Genomic DNA, 21,170 nt, shown 5'->3' with positions numbered 1-21,170 from the left:
GATCCAATACCCGTGCCACAAAATATCAACGTACCATGACGAATTTGGTGTCAACAGACCGATAATGATTAGGACATCATCCCTATGCATTTGCGTCATGATTGGGGGATGCCAACACCCTTAAATCATAGTTTCTGTTCCGAACCCTTAGACTCCATTTTGTGAATGGCATCCATCTTGTGTCTTGCCCTCATGATAAGTCAATTAAGTAAGGCCGAGTCTGATCTAAAAGGACACGTCCACCTTTCCTTGACTTCCCCCTGACCTGTCCCAACTGACTCCATTGCCTCAAGCCAAACCTGTTTGGGCAGCTCCTCACCCAGTGGCCGAATACGATAGCATCAATGCACGACATACCACAAACCATTCACTACATCCAGATCATGTTTTTACACACACACACACCTGTCCCCGCACCCTGTTTATGGCCGGTTTTATGACTAGGAGGTGCCTTTCTTTATTGGGGTTTCGTCGATATCTGATGGGAGTTCCGGGCCTGGCCGGGTAATCTATCACGAACTGGACGTCTAAAATAGGGGCTTGCCTACATGACTTCGCTCTTTTGTATTATTGTAGAAATATGTGTATAGCCATATCATAAACTCAGGAATTCTTGCTTGCAGCTATTATTTTTGTATATAAGGAGACGGCTGGTTCTGTAAAAACGAACAGTCTCCTGAGAACACACGATCCACGTTTGTCGTGCTTCTAGGACACATGTTACTTGGTAGCTGCCAATAAAACTTGATCTCTTACTGTGACTAGAAGACTCCGTGTTTCTGTGGTCCGGAACAAGGGAGAACTCAGAGGTCTTCGGGTGTTATCCCCTGGCACCAGCGGGTTCCTAAAAACCCGTTACCTCAGTTGGCGCCCAACGTGCGGCGGTATCAAGCGGCAACGGTCCAAGCCAGATGTTCGTGAGGAGCTTCGTGTGAAAATTCCAGAGGACGGCCAGCCACTTCAGCGACCCCTGTATGTCGACGTGGTTCCGAAGGTCTTTGCTGCGAGGTTCCCCGCGTCCCGACGGCTACGAAGGACTACTGCCCTGACTATCGCCTTGTTTTGGACCCAGTGATCCTTGGTAGAGCGAAACGATAGACGAGTCTTCTAGCGACGTCACAGATCTTCAAATACTTCAGTTAAGTATAAGTGGAGCGTCTCCCAGTACTTAGTTTGTCCTTAGTTTTTGGTATCCTTGAGATACGCTTTGATTTGGTACTTGCAAGCCCCAAAGCCGAAGGACTCGTGTTTTCACGAGAAATATCGTAACAGATAATCCTTTGAAGTTTGAAGCTAGACTAGTGAGCGAAGATGCCTGGTTTTAGCAGACTTGGAAACTTGTTTTGTCTTGGTTGTAGTAAGGACTCCCGATTAGAGGATTCTTGTCCGGTTCCTCCAATTGGAACTCCAACATATGAGCTCTATGTAAAGCACGGTGTAGGTCCTATCACATATAATGAAGTGTGGATAAAATACACCCGCAAGGATGGTGTTTTAAAATGGCCCCAATATGGTAGTTTTGATTCAGAAATATTAGATAACCTAGAGGTCAAATTGTTCAAGAAAAAAGCCCGGCCGGCGATGTTTGACTCCTTTCGTTTATGGCGCAAAGAAGCCAAACAGAAAGAAATAAAATTAGCAAAAAAGAATAAAAGAGGAATGTCAATGGTGCAAGCTGCCGTTGCATATAGGGATAACGAGGAAGAGCAAGAAAACGAACAAATGCTTAGGAGCAAGAAACTAGCAGTAGATAAATGCTACCCGATGTTACCACATAAGGGACAAGGTCAAGAGGAGAGATCCGAGAAAGATCCATTAATGTCCCACTTATTAAGCTCGCCTCCACCGTATGCGTTAGACGCTATGGCATCCCCATAGCGTTTTACTATACCGCGCCCCGGCGCATGTAACACAGCTCTTGCACAAACGCCAGCTACTGTTCAGCTGGTTCCTACTTCACCGGCGCAGCCTTCTCAAAGGCCGCCGTCTTTGCTACATACTCCGTCTACTTCTACCACTTTGCCTACGGCTCCAACTGTTCCCTATGATACTACGTCTGCCACTGTTTCAACTTCCTCTGCTATTGCCTCTACTTCTTCTTTGCCTCAGCATGTCTTTTCCGATGCACTTGCCCTTCCGCAAGGTTCTCCTTCTACTAGACAAAGAGTGACAGGTACCGTCACTAGTCTGTTTTCACCTTTCTTCGGGTCGCCTAAAACGACCCCTAAAACAGAACATAGACAGTCACGTAGTCAACTGCCTGATTACGAGGAAAGAAAAGTGTTGAATAAACTAGCCCGCCAATGGATTACGGATACTGTTAGATATGATGTTCAGCATGTTATGGACGTTTTTCGTCAATGGAATGCACCCACTCAGAGATACGTATTCGAAGAGATGTGTGTATATCTGTGCGAAGATGTGAAGACAAATTATCCCAAATGCACAATGGACGAACTATGGCGTACGCGCTTTAAGTTCCATGAAGGTATGATTGTAGGTGCAGATGTTGAGAAAGCGATAAGAGTTATTGCTCTCTTATAGGAGTAAGGGAAACGTCTCTAGATCATTGTACGAAGACAACGTAACAGGTAGGAAAAGAGCGAGACAGTACCCCATGAGAGAGGTTCCCCCGGTTTGGAGAGAAGGTGATGCGAATGCAAATCCACCAATTCTGCCTCATTTCCAGCGTGTATGGGTACATGTCCCCTGGAAAAGATCAGAAGTTTTAGCGCTCAAGCAGACACTACCTGATCCTCGTAAAAACCCGACTGGGTATTATAAGGAGTTATCGCAAACTGCAAGCTCATGTATAATGAATTTAGCGGATGTAGACATGTTGTTTGGGAATGTTGTCCCACATCCTTTATGGAGTAAAATTCGTCATACGAACCATGACCAAGAACTAGGTGACTCATGGGCAAACATTACCGCTACAGATGCTAGACAAATTGGTGGTTTTAAACCTGAGCCGTTAATAGCTGAACTTCCCGGTAGGATTATCGCGTACATTAAAACAATAATGCCTGAAGTACGCGTAAACTGGGATAAGCTATCTGCGTGTAAGCAGAAGAAAGATGAGAATGTGTCTGACTTTTTCACGAGATTTGAGGAGACTTTCACCGATCATAGTGGTCAAGATATGGCTACCGAGGGTGGTCAAAGATTGTTTGTAGACAAATTCGTACATAACTTACTTCCTGAACTGTGTAATAAACTAAAAGATTCAGAGAGTGCTTGGGCTGTCTCTACGTCAGCGCAGATTTTAGCTACAGCCCAGTACTATGAAAATAGGCGCAAAGACGAGCTAGATAAGGCAGACAAAAAGACGAAAGATTTAAAAACTAAAGTTCTTATCCAGCAGGCCTATCCGCCTCGTGTGGCTAGTCAGCCCAATTATCAGCAACAACAGCAGTATTCGAGAAACGCGCAAGGAAACGAGTTTTCCCATCAACGTCTTCCGTATGGCCCGAATCAATGTGCGTATTGCAAGGAAGAGGGTCACTTCAAAAGTAATTGTCCGGCTCTTGCGCGACGCTTAAACGGCGTTTCGGGTGTAAGGGGAAGAGGTGTTCAACATGCCCCTAGAGGTAGGGGTCGTGGAAATTTCTCCCAGAACACAGTTTCTTTTCCGCCTCAGAATTCCATGAACAGCTTTGACCAACAGAATAATGCATTGTCTAGGTCAGCTCAGTAGTATGCTGACGACTATTACACCGAACACGACACTGAGGGTAATGATTGCTAGGACAGCCATGGACAAAGAGAGGGAGTCGTTTCAGTTCCAGTAGATCAGAATGGACCTTATGTCGAGGTAATTGCCTCAGGAGTGTCAGAGCCATTTCTGCTGGATACTGGTGCTACAAAAAGTTCTATTATGCACTAGAAACTTCCTGGCGCACCTTTGCCTGGTGAAATGAATGTCTCAGTAGGTTTCTCTGGCGCCCCTGTTAGAAACCCGATCTCTAGTCCTATATCACTTTCTGTTGGCCCATGCGAATTAGAAGCACCCCTCATTTTGACAACAGGTTGCGGTGAAAATTTGTTAGGTTTGGATTTACTAAAGAGGTTGTATGCGACTTTATACTGTTCCCCCTTGGGAGTACAACTTACTTTAGGTAAGAAAGTCATTTCTCCAATGTATTTGTCAAAGGAAAATATTCCAACTGAATTGTCATCACTTCCTGATATACTTTGGGCTAATGGTTCTAATGATGTCGGTCGTTTGGAGATAGCACCGTATGTCATAACTTTGAAAGCCAACGTTAGGTTGCCACGTATTCCCCAATACAAAATATCTAGCGAATGCGAAAAGGCGTTGTTGACGATCATTTATGATCTGATCGATAAAGATGTTATCGAAGAAACAACAGGAAATGTTTGTAACAGTCCAGTTTTGCCCGTCTTAAAACGCACTGATCCTTCACAACCGCCTGTGTACAGGTTCGTGATTGATCTCAGAGAAGTGAATAAGGTAGTTATCCCGCAGTTTCCAGTTGTCCCCGACATTACTGCTTTATTGACAATGGTTCCAGCTTCAGCAGCTTGGTTCTCGGTGATTGACCTGAAGAACGCTTTCTTCAGCATCCCGATTGCTGAGGAGAGTAGGAATATTTTTGGATTTAATTTAGGAGGACGAAGCTTCCGCTTCAAGTGCGCTCCTCAAGGCTACTGCGAAAGCCCATCAATATTCAGTCAGGCCCTGAAAACACAACTAGACACTATTGTTCTGCCAGATGGGTCAACTCTGATTCAGTATGTAGACGATCTGCTGATCGCTGCAGACACAGAAGAAATTTGCAGACAAGCCACGTTGTCATTATTGCGTCACTTATGTGACATGAAGCACAAAGTCTCCCTTTCCAAACTACAATTTTGTCGACAAGAAGTTACCTACCTAGGTCACATCTTATCGAAGGAGGGAAGGAGACTGACACCAGAAAGAATACAGGCAATTGCAGAACTGAGTGCCCCAAGGACACAGAGAGAGGTTCGAGCCTTCTTGGGCATTACATCGTACTGTAGACAATGGATACCGAATTTCTCACTACTAGCTAAACCCTTGCTGGCACTACTCTGCAAAGACACGCCAAATCCTATGCCTTGGTCTGAAGATTGCCAGACGAGTTTCCACGAGTTGCGTGATGCATTGTGTTCGGCTCCTGTTTTGGGAAACCCCAACTACAGTAAGCCTTTTACATTATATGTCCATGAGAAGGAAGGTTGTGCATTATCAGTCTTAACACAACACTTTGGGAAGAAACAGCGCCCATGCGCGTATTTTTCGGCAACTCTAGACCCTGTGGCTAAAGCCCTACCAAGTTGTCTGAGGGTTACCGCCGCAGCAGCTGTCTGCATTCGACAGTCTGCTGGATTAGTCATGAATAATACTCTGATCGTTATGGTCCCGCATGCGGTAGACATTTTGCTAAACAGGACGAAGACACAACATCTCACTAGCGCTCGACTATCCAGTTACGAACTTACACTGTTAGCAAGTCACATCCACATAAAGAGGTGTGATACACTCAACCCCGCTACGCTACTACCCATCCCGACAGAAACAGACGAGATTGATAAACATGACTGCTGCTTTAGGACAGAAGAAGAGACAAAAGGGAGAGTAGACTTACAGGACACTCCCCTTCCCGAATGCAATGATACTTTATGGGTTGATGGTTCATGTTTCAAATTGCCGAATGGTGATACGACTGCAGCATATGCCGTAACGACATTACACACCATTATAGAGACCGCGCGCATTTCCCACAATTCTGCACAAGCTGCAGAGCTGATTGCGCTTACAAGAGCATGTGTGTTGGCGAAAGGAAAGCGAGTGAATGTGTACACTGACAGCCAATACGCCTTTGGTGTGGCTCACAGTTTTGGGAGATTGTGACGTGAACGTGGGTTCCTTACGTCACATGGTGCAAAGATACAACATGGTCAGCTAGTTAATGAACTCCTTGAGTCACTGACCTTGACACTACAAGTTGCCATTATGAAATGCAGTGCACACAAAAAGATTCAGGATGATGTTGGCCGCGGGAATGCATTTGCAGACGAGGTTGCGAAAGAGACTGCAAGGAACACGATGAGTCGGATGTATGTTGTAGGTCCCGCTAGATGGATTACTGATGTGGGAATGTGTGAGGACACCATTGAAAGCGTGAAATCTATACAAGCCGAGGCGACTGAGAAAGAGGTGAATGAATGGAGAGAAAGTACAGGTAGATTAGATATGAATGGTTGTTCGGTCGAATTGTTGGAACACCAGCGATGGCTATTACCTAACGCATATGTACTTGCAGTAGTAACAATGGCTCATGGAATTGCACACATCAGTTCGAGAGGAATATGTAAACTATTGGCCCCAGTATGGCAGAATAGCAATATCCCAAAATATGCGGAGAATGTGGTCAAAAACTGTATGGTGTGTTTAAAGTACAATCCCGGTAGGGGAACCCCAACTCCAGCTGGTCATTTTGCGCCTCCAACATATCCGTTCGAAGTTTTGCAGCTTGATTTCATCCACATGGAGAGGTGCAACAATCTGAAATATGTGCTCGTTGTTGTTTGCGCTTTCTCCAGGTGGGTGGAAGCGTACCCCCTTAAGGACAATACCGCCTTGTCAACTGCCAAAGCCCTTGTCAAAGAGTTCTTCCCGAGGTTTGGTATGCCTAGAATTGTCTGGAGTGATAACGGAAGTGAATTCGTAGGACGCGTGATGAAGAGAGTGTGTGAGTGTCTAGGCATACACCAAAAGTTCCACTCTGCAAACCACCCCCAATCGGCTGGACTAGTAGAGTGCTACAATGGCACGTTAAAGCTCAAATTAGCCAAGATACAAGCCAGTACAGGTCTTAAATGGCCTGACGCCTTGCCTCTAGCACTCTTGTCAACCAGAACGACCGTCCATTCCCGATTAGGACTTAGCCCCCATGAGATAGTGTTTGGCCGCCCAGCCAACGTCTGGGGCGTGCCAAGGCCAAAGAAACTCAGCGAAATAGACCACCCCGTACTGCTTGACTATTTGTGCGAATTAACAACTAAATTGCGTGTCTTACACCAACAGGTTCACAGTTCCTCTCCGCCAGCCTCTGACGATCCAGGTCACTCCTTCGAACCCGGCACGTGGGTCTTGGTGCGGAACTTCCAGCGCACAAACAACGGACAGCCGAGGTGGACCGGACCGCACCTGGTACTTCTTTCCACGAGATCAGCTGTTCGGGTGGAAGGCAAAAAGAACTGGGTGCATGGGACCCATTGTAAACGGGTCCCTCTACCCCTCCCATACGACCGGTGGGTCAATGAAGGACTTGCCGACTCTGAGACAGAATCCGTACCTCGCTTCATCCCTTTCAGCGATGCACGTTTGAAAGAGACTGGTTCCGAAAAGGAGAGTGATCATATTTTGCAAGGACTTGTGCCACCGTCTATGCAGTTGGACACTACCGAACCTGAGACATTGTTTGAAGACCACACCGTACATGGGAAACGACGATACAATCTCAGGTCTAGACAAAGGGACTAATAAAAAGCAAACTAATGTGAATTTCTTTTCCCCTAAGAACTATTTTTGATTTTTCAGCTCTCTCACTCTCAGGAAACTTGCTCATTTTTGATTTTCGAACCGCCATCCGGTTCTGCTGCTAGGGTCGCGGGTGAAGTCTGGGGAGTACAACTGGGGACGTTTAGGTCAACGGTTCTGGTTGGTCCACGGGAGTTACCCCGGACTGAACAGAGCGCACTCCCTGGCAGAATCAACCTACCACCGCGGGCAGCAACTAGAGGATGGAGTTTCCTAGGGTAAAGAGACCTATCAGATTCACGAACTTTGAAAAACAATTATGTACGATACTGTCCAAAAGAAGGTTCCTGATAATGTGTGTTTTAATGCTGTGTAGCATAGCGATGTTCTTGACTGGTTATGCTCTATTCGTATTTCAAGTTTCCTTGTTTTCAAATGACACTCGGCCAACGCCTCCTCCCACTCTCTCTCCCCACTCCTTTCACCCTCTACCTGAACACGAGTCTGCCAGAAGACTCGAATTTGTAAATAACTCATTCATTAAACTTCTGCACCAACACCAGTCCGTAATGAACACATCGAACTGTTGGATATGCGGACTCATGCCACACACAACTGATAAGGGTATCCCATACTTTATCCTGCCATTCAGTTATTATGGTTCTCTGTGGGCTTTCCAGACCATGTTCCTATTCGCCCTAGAACCATACCCGACCCGTTCCACTGAGAGCGATTCCAGTAACAAGGCACTAGTGGCAGGGATAAGAAATATGAGTAGGGAGTTCGACACTTATCTTGAGATCCCAAAAGACAAACTCAGTCCCTACACTCGTTGGAACGTAACTAAATATGGGGTTTACCTGAGTAAGAGCCAAGCAGCAGAGAAATCCCGCCCAGTTTGGATAGTGCCCCACCGAGGTCACTTATGTTTACAAGGTATCGGTAGGGATCCCAAAGCACAATTAGGAAAGAGCATATGCACGGAAACATATGTGTTCGCTTCCCGAACTTCCCCTATACTCTTAGCAGCCAAGGGCATGTATTTCATCTGCCACGACTAAGCCTATACATGGCTGCCCCCTGACTTCTCAGGTACGTGTTTTATCTCATTTCTGCTGCCTCCCACCTACACGGCCAGAGCAGATTACCATCGGACAAGGACAGCTAGGGGTGTCGTGAGTAAAGACGACACCGCAAGTCAGGAATTCGCTGACTTTGCAAAGGGTTTTCTGCCATTTTGGGGGCCTATGGTGAACAGCAGGAATATTCGTCAATTAGCAAGGATAGTTGAATCCGCCGTGATTGAAACGGCCGGAGCCCTTGGAAATTTAACAACCGAGCTTCAGTCGGATCGACTTATGACCCTTCAGAACCGAGTTGCCCTAGATATCATACTCGCCGATCGTGGTGGTGTGTGTAGAGTGATCCAGTCCAGTTGTTGCATTTTCATCCCTGATAATGCGCCGACAGTGTACCAGGCCATCTCTAAGCTACATGAAATATCTGGTTCCCTTCACGTAGAAAAAGGGGACTGGTCCTTGCTAGGGTGGTTCTGGGAACTGATTACTGCCTGGGGATGGAAAACACTGATCTTCATTGGGATGATCTTAGCGCTTCTGTTTATGTTCTGCCTGTGTGTACAGTGCGCTCCTGCACTATGTGGCATCTGTGCTACCCCATGTGTACGGAAGCCTGTGTCAAGGGACGAACTGAGCAACAGAATGATGCTACAGCAGCATCTCCACGAATTTCTTCATACAGATTTGGACTTAGATTGACCTGAGTTATTGCCTTACATAAGGGCAAAAGGAGGGTCTGTGGTTCTGAAATTCTGGACCCTACTGTTATCATGATATCGAGATCCAATACCCGTGCCACAAAATATCAACGTACCATGACGAATTTGGTGTCAACAGACCGATAATGATTAGGACATAATCCCTATGCATTTGCGTCATGATTGGGGGATGCCAACACCCTTAAATCATAGTTTCCGTTCCGAACCCTTAGACTCCATTTTGTGAATGGCATCCATCTTGTGTCTTGCCCTCATGATAAGTCAATTAAGTAAGGCCGAGTCTTATCTAAAAGGACACGTCCACCTTTCCTTGACTTCCCCCTGACCTGTCCCAACTGACTTTATTGCCTCCAGCCAAACCTGTTTGGGCAGCTCCTCACCCAGTGGCCGAATACGATAGCATCAATGCACGACATACCACAAACCATTCACTACATCCAGATCATGTTTTTACACACACACACACCTGTCCCCGCACCCTGTTTATGGCCAGTTTTATGACTAGGAGGTGCCTTTTTTTATTGGGGTTTCGTCGATATCTGATGGGAGTTCCGGGCCTGGCCGGGTAATCTATCATGAACTGGACGTCTAAAATAGGGGCTTGCCTACATGACTTCGCTCTTTTGTATTATTGTAGAAATATGTGTATAGCCATATCATAAACTCAGGAATTCTTGCTTGCAGCTATTATTTTTGTATATAAGGAGACGGCTGGTTCTGTAAAAACGAACAGTCTCCTGAGAACACACGATCCGCGTTTGTCGTGCTTCTAGGACACATGTTACTTGGTAGCTGCCAATAAAACTTGATCTCTGACTGTGACTAGAAGACTCCGTGTTTCTATGGTCCGGAACAAGGGAGAACTCAGAGGTCTTCGGGTGTTATCCCCTGGCACCAGCGGGTTCCTAAAAACCCGGTACCTCAGACCAATGAAGCCGACACTGCTTTTCAACAATTAAAAAAGAAGTTCACTGACGTCCCCATATTACACCATTCAGAACCGTCGTAAGTAACCCTTCTTTATCAGACGGATGCCTCCCAAGGAGCGGTGGGCGGAGTGTTGTCTTAAAGAGATCCTGACTCGGGCAATTTCCACCCAGTAGCTTTTTCCTCAAAAAAGCATTTGCCTGCAGAGCAAAATTACTCTGTGGCAGAGAGGGAACTCTTGTCACTAAGTTAGCATTTCAAAATGGAGACATCAATTGTTGTGGGCCAGACACACTATTGCCATCTATACTGACCACCGAACTTTACAGCTCTTTCAGGCAACTAAAGCCTTAACTTGAAGACCACTATGCTGGCTACTATTCTTTAACAAATTTGATTTTGTGATTACCTATCAGCCGGGGACTTCTCAGCTTAAGGCAGATACAGTTTGCCACCTGGGGGTTTCCTCTGTAGAGAAGGAAACAGAACCCTCTCAAAATAGCATCCCGTAAGACAAAATCATTGCCCTCGGTACTTCCAAAGATTTCAGAGGTAAACTCAGGACGAATGATCTGGTTGTACATCCACCTAAAGGAGTAAGCAGAAAAATGGTTTACTTTATCATGAGGATAAATTATGTATTCCTACACAGGAGCTAAAAAAAACAATTTTACACTACAGCCATGATACCATTCTAGCAGGGTATCCTAGAGAAAAGTCAAACCATTGATTTATGTAAAAGATGGTTCTGGTGGCCCATCCTATCTGGACATGTCAGAAACTTTGTCCGAACTTCGCTACTAAACCACTCAATTCCTGTAGTGCTTACAGAGGGGAAACAACCTTTACAACGCAGTCATTACATCACACTACCTTTACAACGCAGTCATTACAACGCAATATCCTTTACATTGCATGCCATTACAACGCAGCCATTACATCGCATGTCACTACAACACATGTCATTAAAACGCATGCCACTGCAACGCATACCATTACAACACATATCATTGCAAAGGATAGTTTTTACCCTTACACTATGCAACACTTACCCTATTATTGCACTCACTGGAGTGGGAATAGTAATTTTTACCCCTACACTATCCAAACTTTACCCTACTGTTGCACTCACTGGAGTGGGACTAGTAATTTGTACCCCTACGCTATCCAACACTTACCTTAAATGCAAAGTAATGGTAAGCGTTGTAAATGCAGTTTCTAAAAATGTGTTGTGATGGCATGCAATCTAAAATCATGCGTTATAATGGATGTTGCAATGTAAAAACTGTGTTGTAAAGGCATGCATTGTAAATGTTTGTGTTGTAACGTCATACATTCTTACAGAGCCATGCGCTCCCTGTAGGACTCCCCCTTCCTGTTTGTTCAGCTGTAATGACCAAAACACATTTGTGATATCTGTGCATGAGACACCAGTTCCCTCTTCTGAAAACCCTTGTGTTTACTGTTGCCATGCTGCCTTGTGAGTCCCACACTGTTGTAGTGAGGTCTTGTGAGAAGAAAACTTACTTTATAAACTTTATTTACCATGTGATAAACCATGTGATCCGGAGGCCAAATTCACTGTTGGCGGAAATTAAACCCACGCCCCAGGCACCACCTGTCGCTTGACTTTGCTGCTCCCTCTGCGAGAACAGCACACGCCATGATTCTGCTTACCTGGATTCCGCTTCCTCTGCCTGCACTGGCATCCTTGACAGCTCTCCTGCACTTCTTGGCATTTGCACTGGATCTGGATCGTGGGTCTGGATAATGACGGCACCTGCAGCAGAACAAAAGGTAAAACAAAAGAGACAACAAATAACGTTGACGTTCTCAGGCCACAATCTACTGTGTGGTTGCACCAGCAAATTTAGAGACAAGGCAAGTTCATTTTATTATTCACATGGCAGCGTATGACTATTCAACATTAGTTTAGTTTCAATCACCGCATGATTTCCTCTGAGACTGGAAACTATTACATTTGGTGATCTACATTGCATAATTTAAGAGACTATTACAGGCACTAAATTCCTATGAAGCTAGAGATTCATTATCTAGAGCTGTGGACAGAAGAGTTACTCAGTCTCTCAGAGTGAACTCTTTTTGGAGAGTATCTCTTAATGCTGCATTGTCTAGCAGAAGGTTGTGGAAATACCAACCAAACTTCAAAGGTGAAGCAAAGTTAAATCAAACTGGACAAACACTATAAACGGTAAACATCCTTTACAACGCAACTTTTACCACGCAGTGCCTTTACGACGCAACTTTTACAACGCAAACTATTACAACGCATTGCACTGGGGGGCGCTCTAGGATAGGGAATAGGTTTAATGTACTATCCAACACCTTCCCTACTATCCACGGGGACTGGAGTTGGAATAGTAAATTAAACTATTCACTATCCAGCGCCCAAAAGCACTATGCGTTGTAATGGTATGCGTTGTAAAACTTGCGATGTAAAGGCAGGCGTTGTAAATGTATGCATTGTAACGTCATACATCCACTATAAACATATGCACATGTTGTTGCTGTAAATCAAGCAGAAGATCTTTGTTCATAATTCACTATCTCTAGTTCAAGATTACTGCCCAGATGCAGGGAGGCCAGCCCTAGATAAGCTACACTACCAGAAGAGGTCTCTTCGCACATGCCCTGTATAAGCCAAAGGTTCAGAGTGCAGTCTCTCGCTCTTTCTACTCTCCCTTCCCTCTTGGGACAACTGATAAGACTCCCTAAAGGAGTATTGAGAGGTATTCCAGGAGATCAGGGGACTTGGCATCGCCACTGCAGAATTCCTGACTTTCAGGTGAGTGGCTGCAACAACACAGGCCCAAGGAAGGACTAGAATTTACACCTGGAAGCCAGCCACAGTGATATGTGCTTCAAAGTTTAAGGTTACAGGCACTATCCTAGGCTGATGACACACAAATAATTGTGTCTATCACAAAGGATATAGAGGCCTCTGCCGCTAACTTTAACAACTGCATGCAGGTTGTGGCCAACTGGGTGGTAACTATTTACCTCCGACAGAATGGGGACCAAACCGAAGTCTTGATCTATGGAAGTCAAAAATCTATTTGGACCCATTCCTTGGGCAATGTCCCAGCCCTGCCGACTCAGCAAAGAATCTTGGTGTCCTAGTTGACAACAATCTGTCCTTTAATCCTCAGGCCGGTAAGACAGCATTACCCTGTTTTTGGGTTATTAAGACCCTTAGGAAGGTATTTCCCCTCTCTCCCTCTCTGCGCATAAACAAGTGGCTGTGGCATTGAGATGTCCAGGATGGACTATTGCAATGCGCTCTACCTGGACATTAATAAGGCATCCATCGATAACCTTTTCGACGCTGATAACGGAACCGCTCTGTCATCAGCCGCGTTGGCACTGTGGTGATGACTGAGCGGTTCCGTCATGGCCCGCCCGACGTGCCGGCACGTTCTATTGAGCGGCGGGGCCATGACGGAACCGCTCCGTCATCAGCACAGCTCACCCGAGGCTGGTGACGGAGAGGTTCCGTCACCAGCGTGTGAGCGCCGCGCGGCCCCCCCGCCCCCTTAGCGCTGCGGCGGAATAGCCGCTGCAGCGAAAGTGTTAAGCTGCAGCTTGTCCAGAATGCTGCTGTAAGACTCGTTTTGGATCTTCCCAAATATCATTCACTCTCTGCTGCTATTGGGAATCTGCACTGGCTCCCGGCTGCCAATCGAACTGTGTTTAAGACCGGATGTATTGTTCATAAGGCAATTCACAACTCAGGCCTTGTGGGAATTCAGCATCTTTTTCAAATGTGTGTTCCCACTAGACAGTTGCATTCTGCTGGAAAAAAACATGTTGTTTATGCCTAGGTTTCGCAGGGCTAGATGGGGCAGGGAGAGCCTTTACTGTGGTTGCATCTAAGCTTTGAAAGACTCTTCTCAACATGGCTCCTGCCTGGAAGCCCACCTTCCTTTCCGTAAGTACCTGAAGACCTGGCTTTTTGCAGTGTAAGGTTTTCTTTTTTTAGTATAAGGATGATGCTCTTGCCCCGGGCAGATTAACCACTTTAGTGCCTTGACGCCCTTGGGAATTTGTTTGCGCTTTATAAGTTGTCCGATCAAATCAACCCAGGAATCCTTCCAGCTCTACTCTTTATGATTGTCTTATCAGCCCCATCTCCTGCATGAGATGTGCCCATACCCCTTCCTCATGAACTCTCACTGAATCACAAAGGACTCGCTGAAGTGCAGAGGGGAGGCGTTAGCCTCCCCTCCCCAGTATGTGTCCAAGCCAGCTTACAGGAACGCAGCAATACACATACCTGCCTTGGGGAGTTGGGGTTGTTACTCTACCTTCTCTCCATGGTTCACCGTGCAGGTCTGGGTCTCTCAACATGAAACAGAGCCCTCCATGCAATGCACCATTCAAAGGCACACATACATCTAGTGTATGTATACATTATGCACGCACTGCACAAAACTGTATCTTCCATGTACTGTACCATTCATAGGCCCACATACATCCAGCAAATGCACATGCTTAGGGACTGAGCTTCAGAGGGGTTGTTTGGAGTGTTATCTCCCCCTAATACATGTATTATTTAATAAAAAATAGTTGGGTACAAGAGCTTTCAGTCAGGTATGGTAAGATGTTTGGCTGATTTCACCTGGGATTTTCAACACCCAAGCACACACATGCACAGACACACACACTCTCATCTCTGATTTGAAGATCGGACATCATGGTTATTTTTGACGAAATATTGTGTTTTAAGTACCCCTCACAATCTGCACTCCTTTCCTTTCTCAGAGGGCCTTAAGCCCCCCCATGCTTTGTTTCCCATATGATTCAAATGATATACCAGAGTGATTGTCAGAAAAGCTGAAGCTCACCGTCTTACTGATTAAGCTACGCCTCTGCACATGCTGCCCAGCTCTATATCCTTTATGTACTGTACCACTCACAGGCACACATACATCCAGCAAATGCATCTAACATGCACACACACTGTATCTTTCACGTATTGCACCACTTACAGGTACACATACACCCAGAACATGCACTTATCCTGCACGCACTGGACATGTGTGGAGAGATCAACACATCCCCTCAACTGCACAGAGAAACCTGGTGCATTGTACTGAAAACAATGCCTCTTGTCTTCCGCTTCAGAACCGACACAGATTTCGAACATGTAAGGAAATGGGCAAAGGAAATCAAATAAAATGCATCTAAGTTGTTCTTTACAGTATATGGAGAAGTGATGGCTTCATTTGTACTAGACATTGACGGACCTATAGTGAATTAACAAACCAAAGTAAGGATTTCATGAGTAGCTCTGACCCAAATTAAGGCCATTCATTTAATAGTGCCACGTACACGTAAGTAAGAGCCCTCACTGCTCAATTGGGTTACAGGTTAGAAAAGACACAGATCTAAAAAGAGCAGCATAGCTAAAGACATGCTTTGTGTATTTGAAGTGCAAAACATGGAAACAGAAGAGTACCTTTTCAGATACCGTTAATGCGCATGCACAGCATGGTTGTCAGCAGTAATGTGCAGGGAGTAGATCAGCTGAGCAAGGGAGGGGACATGTGCAGGATAATGCGCCCAGGTGGTGGGACAGCTAAGCCAGCAGTGACAGGCGTCTGGTGCGCACCGTGAGTCTCTGCATGTGCCTGATGGGTGCATAAAGCTTGTATCATAAGAAGGCCTGCAAGAGACGTGTTAACAAAGGAGTACAGTGCAATGCTCCCAGCCTCACTCAGGCACACAAGGCTGAAGTTAGTTTCTTATTCGGCCAGCATCTTATTCGGCCAGCATTTTATTTGCAGGCAACATTTTATATAAAATACAATCATAAATATTTCAACAAACTCCATTTTATGGGACTCTGCATTGCCATACAGTGAATATATTATTTTTCCAATACAACACATACCACCAGGGCTACAAATGGGATGAAAAAAACTGGGGGGGTCTCTCAAAGGGGCTAGCTCAATGTAATTGAGGGCGTGGCTTAAAAACATGTAAACTAAAAATTGGTGTTTAGCACAGTGTGCTGCCCGACTTGTATTTGGCTGCTCCTGTCATTGCGCCTAGATATATGATACAAGCCACAACTATTGGATTTGTCAATGGTTGCTAGTTGCATAAGATAAGTAAGCAGCAACTATGTGATTTGTATATAATATTGAAAAAACTTCCACTTAAAGCCCTGGTGACACCACGACAATGTTGCTGCTCCTGAGTTTAAAAAAGAGAAGGGAAATCCAGAGAGAAAATGACTCTCTTTAAAGGATTTCCCTTCCTCTACAACGCTCACCAAGCACACATGGATGTCACTTCAGTCCTGGAAAAAAAACGGACTACCTGTGCCGGGGCACAAAACAGAGCCCGATAGAGACCCGTTTCGAGGCCCCCTGAAAAAAACTGCTGGTGCTCCGACCCGGTGAGACCCGGCCTACTTTAAGCCCTGCATACCACTATTACATCCCCACCAAACCACATAATCCCACCGCACACTTCCACTACACACCAAATATGAACACAAAATTCAAAATCATACCACAAAATTTAACAGCACAACATATAATGAAACTACACTGCAAACACTCCACAACACAAAATAATATCCCACATAATTACACTCCATCACACAAAATCCTACTCCGCTAAATAATACCAATATACCCAGTGCTTTAAATGGGCCGGTTCTCACCGGTACTGAGTACCGGCACTTCTTACATTTATCCCCCTGAGTACCGGCACTTCTCTAGTGCCGAGGAGAGTACTGATACTCATGAAACGCTGGTGCTGGTGGTCTTTCTTTGATAGCCTAGGCACTTCTGTAGACCGGAGCCGACCCCAGCTGGGCAATTCGGCATGGGCTCATTTGCATACCGTCCGGGAGTTCACCATCATGCTGGGTTGCAAACACAGACATCGAGGCTGTGGGAGGTAACCAGGTTCGAATGGCTTTAATCCCACCTGATTCTTTTGTTAACTCTCTGTTTATGGTTGTCTGCTTGCCTATGATAGTTTTTGTGTGAGACAACAACAAGAGAAAGGGTGGGGGAGAAAAGAAACACTTTTGGAAGTTATATTAAATGAAACGTGTGGAATCTCAAATCTCTTTTATTCCAAAGACACTTTCAGAACTAATTCGCTCCTCCTCAGACCCTGCCAGGAAGTTCTTTAGTCTTAGTAAATTTGTCACACATGTTTATATTTTTGATGTACATCCTGTGCTTGCTGTGTTTGAAATTGTTTTCCTTTTGCCTGCGTTGTTTTGATTCTATGGCCTGCTATTGTGCGCCAGGAAGTTCTTTAGTCATTGTAAAATGTGTCATATTTATTCTTACTTTTGCTTGTACACTCTGTTCAGGCCATTTTTAGGGCTCGCCCCTTTCCTATTCCGCAGAAATAGGAAAAGAGCCCTAATGCAGTGAAACCAAAATTCAGGCCAAGGGCTCTCCTCCAGAGGATTTTGGACAGTTCACGTGAATCACAATCATGTGACCTGCTCTCATGCACAAGCCTTCCCCCTGGCAGCAGCATTTCTCCTTTCACGGCCGCCAGGCCACTTCAAAGGGTTCCACTGCCCCGCCCCCTGCTTCACGGCCATCTGTTTCTCTCTCCCCACACACAGCCTTGCTCGGATTTCTCCTCCCCCCTCTCTTTCATCACTGGTCACCCAGGGGCCTCCCATGATTGTGCGACCTCAATCTTAGGAGACAGTTCAACATAAAGTACAACATATTAATTTTCTTTGTGGTCGATCTTTTTACCGTTAAATAATAAGATGCGGTTTTGATATTTCTGGAAGCTCCCTGTAATAAGTTTCATTTTCTCATTCATTACCTACAAATACCTGGGGCTTTCGCTGGCACTTAATGATGAATGTGTTCTCATTCCTTCCGTCACAAAACAAACAAAAAAATATGTTTTTTTAATTCTTTGCTGTGCTGACGCCAGGTATTGCGAGATATAAAATAAATCTGTGGCCTCATGCGAAACTCTTCCTCCGCTGTGCTTGACAGGCCTTTGCAATGTGCGTCAGAGGTACCTGCTGTTGTGTTGTGTGGGGGTCCACGGAGGTGGTCAGGGCTAGAGGCTACACTCTGGGGGCAACCTGGGATCTACCCGCTTGGCACGTGGCCTGGGCCTAGGAATAATCAGACGGACACTCGGGCTTTGTTTAGGGGCTATTCACGTCGCCGCCAACTGGCGTACGCATGCTCGTATGTTAAAATCTAGATTGTGGCATAAACATTATCGGCGCCATCTTGTCCCTTTTCAGACTCGTACGTGCGCGTAAGCAGCAGCCATTTTGAATGCCATGGCCTCTCTGCCCACTCCCGATAGCCAGCGTCTCTCTCTCTTTCTCCCCCTCACTCCCCAGCCTCGCAAGCATCCCCGTCAGCCCCCGGTCTCTCCTGCTTGGGTCATAAACGCACCTCCAGCGCGACCCTGTCTCCGAGCCACATCCCGTGCTGCACCCCCTCACTCTTTCATCTCATTCATAGAACAGGCCCTTTGATAACCTCTTCCTCCCTGCCCGATTGTCCGGTCTGACCCCAAGCCATCACATAGCTCAACAGATGCAGTTTATTGCCCCCACTGCAGGAACTCACCCCACATCAAAGGAGCAGAGATTAATCAATACCTTCACACCCCTAGATCCGACCGATCGCCTACATTTCCCGTTCCCAGCGGAATGTCCAGCTGCGCGATTGCCATCACATGCTGAGATCGGGGTGGGAACTCTACTGTGGATGTGTGTGGGAACGGGCCTGGACCGGGGATTCCGAGGATGTCATGCAGTACTTCAAAGTAATATTACGGATGCAATGAATGCAATAAAACCATAAAACTGTGTATAAGAGGCCAGGCCTCAGAGATGTTGTTAGAGCACCTCGAAACGATACCTCGTTGTCTGATCTGATGTGTTCTGCTCCGTCGGGGAAATAAACTCCTGTTTCCTGCCTTCCAGTCTCCAGCGCCTGCCTCTTTATTTGATAATCGTGAGTTGGGTGAGAAGCGGCTAACGCCGGGCAAACCTTGAAAAGGGGTAATCGACCTGATCTGCCTGAACCCTTTGTTTACAATTGGCGTCCCAAACGTGGGGCCCATTAGCGACACGTGGATCCAGTGGGAGAGGTCCTGACGACGGAGTGAACGACTGCAACGATCGGGAAGTGCACCTGCCCGATAGACCCTCGTCTGGCAGCCGATCATCCGAACTTCACTGGTTCCGAACAGACCTCTCTCGAGTGATCTACGGTCCTGACTGGGAACCATCAGGAGTGCCACGACAGAAGATAGAGGACGATCGGGCGCTGGAATCGGAAGACAGGAAACTGTCCACGCGGTCCGGGTAAGGTCGTGTAAACACGACAAACTGTGAAATATTTGATTGATTGATTGGAAAATACTAGTATTACTCTCCGAATTGTTGGTTCTCTTGGAGATTCTCTGTCTGCAAACGGAGAGGAATAGAAAGTATTCTCTCTTCCTTTGCAGGTAGTGAAGGGTAGGTAATGCAGGCCTTTGCCCCCGTTGTAATCCGTCGTGCCTATCTTTCTCCCCCACTGATTGATTGTTTGCCCGAACATTGTTTGTTCGAGGATTGCTTTCTCGAGAATTCTCTGTCTACAAACGGGGAAGGATAAACGTATTCTGTCCTCCTTTGCAGATAGTGAAGAATAGGTAACGCAGGCCTTTGCCCCCGTTGTAACCCGTTGTGCCTATTTCTTTCTCGCCACTGATTGTTTGATTGAACGGACATTGATTGTTTGATATTGGTTCTTTGGAGGTATTCTCTGCTCACAAATAACGTGGAATAGAGATATTCTGTCTAGTCTTTGTAAGCAGTGAAGGATAGGTAGTGCAGACTTTTGTCCCCATTGTAACCCGTCATGCCTATCTTCTCCCCATTGTTCAGTAGTTGGTTCAGCCCGGACCGCTTATTAGAGGTGGATCATCCGGCTCCTCTGGAGGGCACCCCTAATAAGGATATGTTTTTAAAGTATGGACTAGTCGCCGTAGCTTATAGTAAGTTATGGCATAAATATACTAAAAAGGATCAGGAAAGTCAGTGGCCACTGATAGGATCCTTCGATGACGCAAAAATAAGCGTGCTGGAAACTGCCCTTTGTAACAATAAAACAACGCCCACTATGCTTGATAGTTTCGGCATGTGGCGCAAAGAAGTAGAGCAACGAAAGAAAAGAGAAGAAGCAAGAATAGGAAAAGAGTTATGAAAGGCAGCCCATCTGACCGCTAAGAAATTAGAAGAAGAAATAAAAGAAAGACAGGAAAGCAGACAAAATAGGAATCTGAGTCGGCAGGTCAATGCCCTGTTAGGACCCCCTCTACGCTCTACCCTGAGCTGCCCTCCAAACAACGGGCGAACGATGAGTTACTGCTAGGTCCTCCGATCATCTACATGCCCCCCCCCATATGCCCCCTCCCAACCTCTAGTACAGCACCCGCCAGCTCCTAGTGCAAATGAGAATAACCTTGGAGCTAGTACCCCAGCCCTCACGGCCTCCGCACCGGCCGCATTAGTAACGACATCAGATGAACTCGAGACTAGCAAGCAGCCACCAGCCAGACTGAATAGATTGAGCAAAGATGAGCGGGAGGGAATTGACAAGATAGTAAAGAAACTGGTAGAACGGAAGGAGAGCGAAGAATACACGATAGATATGCACAATTCACATGCCGGTAGCCACAGACGGTATTTCATTTTACGGTTTAGCTACCACACCCTGAACGCATATGAGGATAGGTATCAGAATCAGGGTCCTGTTAAACTGACAGCTTTATATAGAAAAGTCAATGTTGGAGACGAGGCTGAGCACGACGCAACGGACCTCTTCATGCAAACGCTTGAGGTCTTACGCCACCTCACGGAACAGAAACCAGAAGTTAAGA

This window comes from Lissotriton helveticus, chromosome 4_1 (assembly GCF_964261635.1).
Source record: "Lissotriton helveticus chromosome 4_1, aLisHel1.1, whole genome shotgun sequence".
NCBI lineage: Eukaryota > Metazoa > Chordata > Amphibia > Caudata > Salamandridae > Lissotriton > Lissotriton helveticus.
This window is presented reverse-complemented; position numbering follows the sequence as displayed.